Genomic DNA, 8,329 nt, shown 5'->3' with positions numbered 1-8,329 from the left:
TGGCCGAGCCTGAGCTCCGTCGGGGTCCCAACAACACCTCCATCCGGCCAGCTCGGCACCTCCGCTTCTCGGCCCGCCCCGGATATGACATCACAGAGCGCTAGCCCCACCCCTCGGTGTGGGCCTCCCCTATGCGGCGGGAAGGCTGAGAAGCCTCCGACACTTCCCTCCTCCTGCTCTCCCTCCACCGCCTCAGCTCCTAGGCCAGGCTTTTTTTTTTTTGAATGCCAATCAGCGCCCGCTTTTTGTCTCGCGAGCCAATCGGAGCGGAGGCTGCGGCTGACTCGGCCGCCCCGCCCCCCTCCGGCTTTATATGGGCGCTCGGGGGCGCTTCCCTTTCTTTTCCTCCTTCCTGCGGGCGCCTTCCGCTCTGTCCGTTGCTGTGGCCCCGGGGCTCCGGGCGAGGAGCGGCGGCATGGAAGCCGGCGCGGGTCCGGGGAGCCGCAGGGTGAGAGCGGGCGAGGGGCAGGGCGGGGAGGGGGCTGGGGCCCGGAGCCCTCCCGGAGCGCCGCGCCCGCGCCCGCGCCTTACTAGAAATGAATGATTCACGGGAGGAAGCGAAGCAGCCCCGCCACGCTGGCCTTCGGGGGTATCCGAACGCGTGACCCCCTCCCCCACGCCCCCACCCCTTGTTGGTACCGGAGTGGGAGGGGTCGTGGGCTCCGCCTCCGGGACCCCCGCCTCCGGGACCCCGTCCCCCACGCCCCCACCCCTTGTTTCTACCGGAGTGGGAGGGGTCGTGGGCCCCGCCTCCGCCTCCGGGACCCCCGCCTCCAGGACCCCGTCCCCCACGCCCCCACCCCTTGTTGGTACCGGAGTGGGAGGGGTCGTGGGCCCCGCCTCCGGGACCCCCTCCCCCACGCCCTCACCCCTTGTTGGTACCGGAGTGGGAGGGGTCGTGGGCCCCGCCTCCGCCTCCGGGACCCCCGCCTTTGGGACCCCCGCCTCCGGGACCCCATCCCCCACGCCCTCACCCCTTGTTGGTACCGGAGTGGGAGGGGTCGTGGGCCCCGCCTCCGGGACCCCCGCCTCCGCGACCCCCTCCCCCGCCCGGCGCCCGCATCTGCGCACACCGACTGTAAAGCTGCAGTGAGGGGGGAAGGCTCTAGTTTTCCCGGCGAGACCTGTGACCTCATCGAATGGCTTCATATCCAGTGATTAAACCTTTTCACTGCTGTTCACATCATGAACCGTTGTGATTATTAAATATCTGTATGAGGATATGCAGACTGGCCTGAAGGAGTGCTTACAAATAATCCGTGGGTTTGGGCCAACGGAGCTTCAAGGACTCTTTCTCCTCTTTAGGAATCTCGTTCCTGCAGAGGCTGGGAAAGGATTACCTGAAATTGAGAAGATAATGGAAAACACAGGGGAGGCGGATTCCAACGTGAGTTGCTCTCAGGGTCTTAGTTTTGGGTGTGTGAAAAGAAGCATTTTGCATGACAAGGTACCTGATGACTGAACACCCATTATAAAATCTAATTAGCTGTGTGTGTATGCTTTTATTTTGAAAATGATCTATTAACCTCTTGAGCTTATATGCTTTTAGAGAAATGGCGCCACTTACGGACATGAGTAAATACAAAATAAAGTCAAAGATACATTTTTTTTTTTGAGGGAGGAGGAGGTGGCAGGGCACTAACGGCTGGTGAGGGCAGTCAAAGGCTTCTTGGAGACCAGGTACTTAGAAGGAAAATGTTAAAACTGAGCCTAATGGCAAAGTGGGAGTGTATTTCAAGAGAAAGATACGACAGAATCCAGCGTGAGGAACATCTAGGTCAGTTTTTGGTAGACTGGAGAACATCTGGATGTAAATGGTGTTAGGTTAAGTCTGGAAGGACATTGTGGGTCTTTGGGGTTACTTGTTTAGGGGAGTGACAGGCTTTGACTTGGGCACTTGTGTGGAGGATGGAATGAAAAAGGGAGGCTTGAGATGGGAAGATCAGTCAGTAGGTTATTTTAGTTGTCCATGTAGGAGCATGACATGAGCACCTGAATGACAGTGGTGGCCCTGGGAGAAGAGAAAATGGAAGCTGGTAATAGGAAGGGAGAAGTTAAGGATAATGCCAAAGTTGTTGACATGAGTGACTGGAAAGGAAATGAGACTGGAGCTTAGGGTAGAGAGAGAATAGGAAAGGGGGCCCCAGGACAGACCTTGAGGGGGCCAGAAACACAGAGCAAATGCAATGTAATAGAAGGATGAGGAGAAGAAGGTGAGGAGACCTGTCAGATGTTAAAGAAACCAAAACCGGGTAATCCATAAACCTTTAAAAAATATTTTTAAGTTATTACAAATTGTGTTAGTAGGGTAACCCCTAACCTAGGAATCAGTAGGGGATCTTGTGCTAGGGATAACATACGGACATATATTTTTATTATTATTTTTTTTTATATTAGTAACTTTACTAGTATATCTCCTCCTTAATGTGACCTAGAGTCCCTTGATAACTTTGAGAAATCTAGGGATGCTTATACTGCTTTTTTCCTAATTTTAAAATATTTCTGTACCTTAGAAATGTTAAGTAGGGGAGTGCACGAATTTGGACATTCCTTCCATGTTTGTCCATTCTGTTTGACTTTTGCTCATGTTCTTCCATAAGTTACATATTTCATCATTAACCCACAGATGGGCAGTACTAACACAGTGACCATCTTTCATTCCATTCCATTTGTGGAAAAGTATTATTGCCTGATTGCTTTTAATGACTGTCAGTGACCTACTCAGTATGTATAGATTATGCTAATTAAAATTGAAAGATGGCATTATGTTGTATATAGATCTCACTGAAAGCCTGAAGATGTTTTTATCCTAAAGTTTTAATTTTCTCCATAAGTAAAATGTTTGGGATTAAATGTTCAAATTTGAATCCTTCCATTCTGTGTGTCCCCCATGCCTATTTTAAATGAATTTTAATGTATTTTCCTCTTGATGGTCCCAAGAGTCCAATTCAAAAGACATTTATTTAACGCTGACTGTGCAAGGTACTCTACAAGTGACTGGGGATGGAGAAATGTGGGTCCCAGATTGTGGCTGTCAGTAGCAGTTTGTTGATACTTGAGTCACTTCAAGATGAGATGGAATGGTTCTTATTTCAAAGCAAATCCAGACATCTGCTGGAGTGTCTCTGGGGGCTCCTTAAGGAATAATACTTTTTGACATTCCATTTGATGATTTTTTTCCCTCATTCTTTTTGCTTTGCCCAGAGATGTGTTTTAGCTGGAAAATACAGGTTAGGACCTTCCATACCAACTAATTAGTCAAAAACCTCAGCTGAGGTAAAGAGCCAAATCTTAGCTGTACGCTTATTTGAGAGTTACCAGACTGTTGGGAGAGCATCTGAGTAACAGGAAATATGGGACACCTCTTAGGGCTTCAAGTTTGAAGGTGGTGGTAAAGGGAGAGTGCATCCCAGGCCGAGGTTAGACATTGTACTGTAGTCTAGGCCATATGCATGCAGGAACCTGAGGGCTCCTTATTTATAACAGCTTGTTCCTTTGGCTGAGGGTATTAGGAAACTGTTCCGTACGTAGGTAGTATGGAACTAAGTCCCAAATGAGGAAAGAACCTCCACTAATGTTGGTTGGCATCTTCTGCAACTTGCCAACCAAAAAAAGTACCTTGGGTCACTGAGTGAACTTAAGTGAGTTGTCCAGGGTCATAGAACCAGGATGTATACCAGGTCTTTTGAAACAAAAGTTTTGTTTTTGAGGTTAGTACTAGTCACTGCAGAGTAAAATCACCTTGGTTAATTAAGATCTGTATGTCAAGTACCTTAGAACTAGAAAGCAGTATAAGAGGGGGGGGGGAGTGTGGAAGCTGCTTTGGAAACAATAGTTTTTGCAAACTCTGGTTTGGTCATCCTTGCTCTCTTAGTAACTAGTTGTTTTATTTTTGTACATACTGATCTGAGTTGTTTTCCTAGGAATAAACCTGGAGAATATAACTTCATGAAAATGACCAGTTCTGGAAGGCAATGCAGTTAACACACCTGGGCTTTGTCGCTACAGCGTAACTTTGGCCAAGTCACTCTCCTTGGCCTCTAAAATGAAATCTGACCAGATGGACCTAAGGTCCCTTCCAGCTCTATTAATCTATGCTGTTACAGAAAAAGGTAAGCTTTATAGATGTCATTTCTTTAAATCTAGATTGCTAACTGAGGGACAATAGTATGTATCTGCAACTCTGATCCATATCGTTCTATATGGCTTTCTTTGCTCTTACTTATATCACTTTGTTTTTGACTCTTCCCTATCAGAAAAAGTGCTTACGTAAATATTTTGGCTTAAGTGGGGACTTTTTAATATACTTTTGGGGTTCAATCTCCTGGTCAAAGAGAATGGACCATTAGCAGCTTTACTTGCTTGATTCCAAACTGATAAAAATTGATTTTATTAATGTTATCGATTTATAGCTTGGCCAACAGTGCAGAAGTGGGCCCATTGTAGCACAGTCCCTTCAATATTGATCATTTGTCATCTTTGTCAGTTTGCAGGTTGTGACTCAAAGGATCTTGTGCTTGTGGAGTTTCAGCGTTAAAGTTCAGCCCAGTGTGGTTTTTGGAATGTTCGTTTCAGCCATAGTTACTTCACTTATTCAGCATCTCCAAGATATGAGCATATCTAAAATTGAACAAGTTTTTTAAAAATTTTTTCATCCATTTAATTAAATTTACGTACGAAGCTTCCTTATAAACAGAAAGTGAACGTTCCTCTTACAGCTGTTGTGGATTTGAGTTCAACTAACTCCCCAAGTGAGCAGTTGACTTCAACATATGCCATCTTCAGCAGACACAAAATGAAAATTAAAGTATTCAAAAAGAAATTAAACTTTAAAATGATTTTTTGATTGCTTCACAACACCCTGTACTGATGTGTCCCTCCTTAGTTTACATTTCTTTATTCTTAAAGTTTGCAGACAGGAGAGGTCACTTGCAAATTGGGTGAGATGGACAGTGATGGGCTTCCCCATCCCCTTTTGAGAGGTTAAGCAAGTTGGGATAACATGGGTTGGGCTAAATGGCCACTTCCAATTCTAAAATTCTGTGAAAGCAAACGGAATATGATTTAAATTGTTCGGAGTTAAATTCTGCTCAAAATGACTGACAGGTTAGATTCAAAATTTAACCTGTATGCTATCCCTAAACCTGTTCAAAATATCTGACAGGATTATAAGATTCCATAAATGACTTAATAGCAGACTCTACCACACTTTCCATTCATAATAGATAAGGGCTTATTTTTGCCTCCTAGCTCACTTCAGTCCTCCCCACCTACACACCAGTTCTCCTCCCACACCCCCTTCCTGCCTCTCTGTTTTATTTCACCAACAAACTTAAGTAGGAACCATCTTGTTTTCACATTTTTTGTATCCTTGGTGCTTAGAATATGACATGTAATTAATGACATAAATTTTAAAGCTGACTGCTGGTACTAAAAAGATCATTTGTATATGCAGAATGTACAAGATCTAGTACATGTACAAGATGGGAGATAAGGCCAATAAAGATCCTCATGATTTGAGAAAATTAGGAATTTGGGGTTTTTTTGTATATTGGATATAAACGCAGTGAACTCTGCTAGTTATTAGATAAATCAATGATATGGTCCTCAGCTTCACGGTGTTTCAACTTTGTAAGGTATTTCTACGTAGATAGGTTAGGTAAGCTCTCCCAACCCCCAAAAGCCTTCACGCTACAATATAGCCACTATAATTAGTCAGGATCTAATTTCAAGATTTTTATATCTACCCTTACATTCTCTTGTTGAGCTTAGCCTGTTATCCTATTTATCACCTATTCCCATCTCAGGTATCTCAAAAGTCACCCAAGGTATGACCATCTGAGGCTTCATAAGCTCTCCACATATCCAGTCCGTCATCTACCGTTAGAACAGCACTGCACAATTTAGAAACTTTGGGCTGCAGACAGGTTAGAGTAGGGACAGACTCACCAGTTGGTTATTATGGGTCATTCGACACAATTCGAAGGGCAAGTTCACATTTTTCACGTTGCTTGAAATCCTTTGGTGTGTCCCAGGGGCTGGATGTTGTGCGGGCCTGCTTCGTAAAATCTTGTATTAAATATTCCCATTCTCATCACTGCTCTTGACATTTCAATTGGTAACCCTACCTCACTTCTGCCCAATCCAGTCATTTTCCAGTCAGTTATCAGTGATTTTCCTAAAGCCCAGGTGCTACATTAAAACTTCAGTGGCTATTACCACTTGGATCAAGTATAAAATTGCACTTAGCATTTAAAGCCCTTCATATGACAGCTAGCACTTTAGCCATTATTTTAGTTAAATTGAGGCTGGTGCTTTAAGCGATTGGCTTGCGGCCTGGTGCACTCTCCTGACCTCTGCCTCTAGCTCACCCGGCTTCCAGTCGCGGAAAAATCCCTCTTAAAGGAAGCCTTTGCTAATCCTTTACACCTTCCCCCTCCCTAACTTCTGCACGGACTTCGAGGAGAGTGCATGGTCCCTGAGCGCTGGGGCCGGGTTTCTGCCTCACCGTCCTCCCTGCTCAGCGGTTCCTGACATTGTAGACACTTAATACTCATTAACAAACTTGCAATTCGGTAAAAATACGCCTTCCCGTCGACCCTGCTGCGGATGACGGAAAGCGCTTCGGGCCCCACGTGTCAGTCAAATGCAATCTGGGTTTAGAGCGCCCGTCGGGCCCCGGCCTCGCTGGCTCGGCCCGTCGCTCCCGGCTCTGACCTAAGCGGCCCAAGTCTCCTGATCCCGCCTGCGGGCCCCGGGACCTGCCCCTTCCCACACCGGCCTAGGCTGCGGGGTGGGCGGTGACCTCCTCGCTCTAGTCCGGACGCTCTTCTGGTGGTTCCGTCACAAGCCGGAGCCGTGTATTCCGGGCCGGGCTGCGGCCTGCAGCTCTGCGCCATGACCTGTGACCCTGACCCCGGGAGCAGGAGGACTCCGGAGAGGATACGTAGCTGCCTCGCAGTAGGGCAACTGAACGGAGCACGTCACAGGCGGGATTTCCTCTCCTTCCGCCGGATATCGGAAGTAACGTTTTCTGACGCCCCTGCACAAGCAAGAAGCACCGCCTCCCGTGGCAACGTCTGCGCCTGCGCCAGGAAGGAGCGCCCCGTGGCTGGATGCGCGCCTGCGCCCGGGAAAACCTTTCTTCTTCCACCCCGAGCCTCCCACCCCCTTTGCTCCCGGAAGTGTTCGCGGGGCGGGGCCGGGCCGCGGCTGCCACGTTGGAGAAGTTCACCGGTCGGGGGGAGGGGCAGCAGCAACGGCGGCGGCGTCTGAAGGAGTGGCTCTCGACTGACTGACTGACCGACGGCCTGACAGACGCCCCAGTACCCCCGTCACCTCCGTCCATCCCGGGAGCCTACTCCTCCTTGTCCGCGGCGGGCTAGGAGCCGGCGGCGAAGCAACGAGAGCTACGAGCCCAGCCCCGGCGGAGCCCCAGGGAGAGACCCCTCGGCTCTCAGGTGCGTACGGAGCCGGAGGCCGGGGCCAGCCCCCGCGCCTTTGCACCGCCGCAGGTGCCCGGTTCTCCTCCTCCTCCCCCCGCGACCTCTCTGGTGCTTGCGACTGCATCCTCTCACCTCCTCGGGGGAGGAACTGCACAGGAGGAAACTGAGGCAGGGTGGCGGGGCGGCCGCCGGGGTCTCGGGTCCCCCCATTCCCAGGCCGGAACCCAAGTGTCCGGCTCGCCCTGTTTGTCCTCCGGCCCCTTCCAGGCGCAGCGACTCTGGGGCTCGGGGCTGTCAGGGACCTTTGATCCCCGGCTCCTCCTCCTGCCTGCGCTCCTGGGCCCCGGCCCCCCGCAGCGAACTCTCTGTGTTGTGAAGGGGGACCCAAGTTGAGCCACGGGGTGCCGGTGAGTGAGCCCGGGGGCTTGGGAGGCGCCTCCGCAGCCCCCCGAACTAGGGAAGCCCGGGACTCCAGCATTGCATGCTCCAAACTTGGGGGATCCTCCTGAGCCCCGGGGTGCAGATGCAGGAGGAGCCAGGTTTGGTGGTGCGGAGAAGTCCCGCACGCTTCCACGGAGCTGTGCTTTCTGGGATGGGGGCGGGGGGGACAGACGGACCGACAGACCTTGGTCGGGTCATCAGACCGTAGAACCGGGCATGGAGGGAAGGAGGAGGGATGGAGACCCATGCGGGGCGGGGGGAAATGAAAAAGATCCAGGATCCACTTTCTACGAAGTTTGGATTTTCTTAAAAAAAATAATAGTGGGAATAAAGTACGTGGAAGTTCTCCCGCGTCCGGGTCCCAGTTCTCTTTCCTGGGTTGGTTGGTTTGCATTTCTAAGTCTGGCCTCCCTTGGCCTTAGAAAGTGTCCTGGTGGGCGGCT

At 49.8% G+C, this 8,329-nt stretch overlaps 1 protein-coding gene across 12 annotated transcripts in view; it reads left to right on the top strand.

The window, feature by feature from the left end:
• Positions 1–7,166: 7,166 nt before the first annotated feature.
• The window catches only part of SEC31A (SEC31 homolog A, COPII coat complex component), a 73,943-nt gene continuing 72,780 nt past the window's right edge, over positions 7,167–8,329 (top strand). For all 12 annotated transcript variants that reach the window (XM_072623980.1, XM_072623978.1, XM_072623975.1 and 9 more), the window contains exon 1: positions 7,167–7,460. The gene's annotated coding sequence lies outside the window, so the exon portion shown is untranslated. The remainder of the gene's footprint in view (positions 7,461–8,329) is intronic.

This window comes from Notamacropus eugenii, chromosome 7, assembly GCF_028372415.1.
Source record: "Notamacropus eugenii isolate mMacEug1 chromosome 7, mMacEug1.pri_v2, whole genome shotgun sequence".
Lineage (NCBI taxonomy): Eukaryota > Metazoa > Chordata > Mammalia > Diprotodontia > Macropodidae > Notamacropus > Notamacropus eugenii.
Note: the sequence above shows the minus strand (reverse complement) of the source record. Positions and strands in the feature narration are given on the sequence as shown.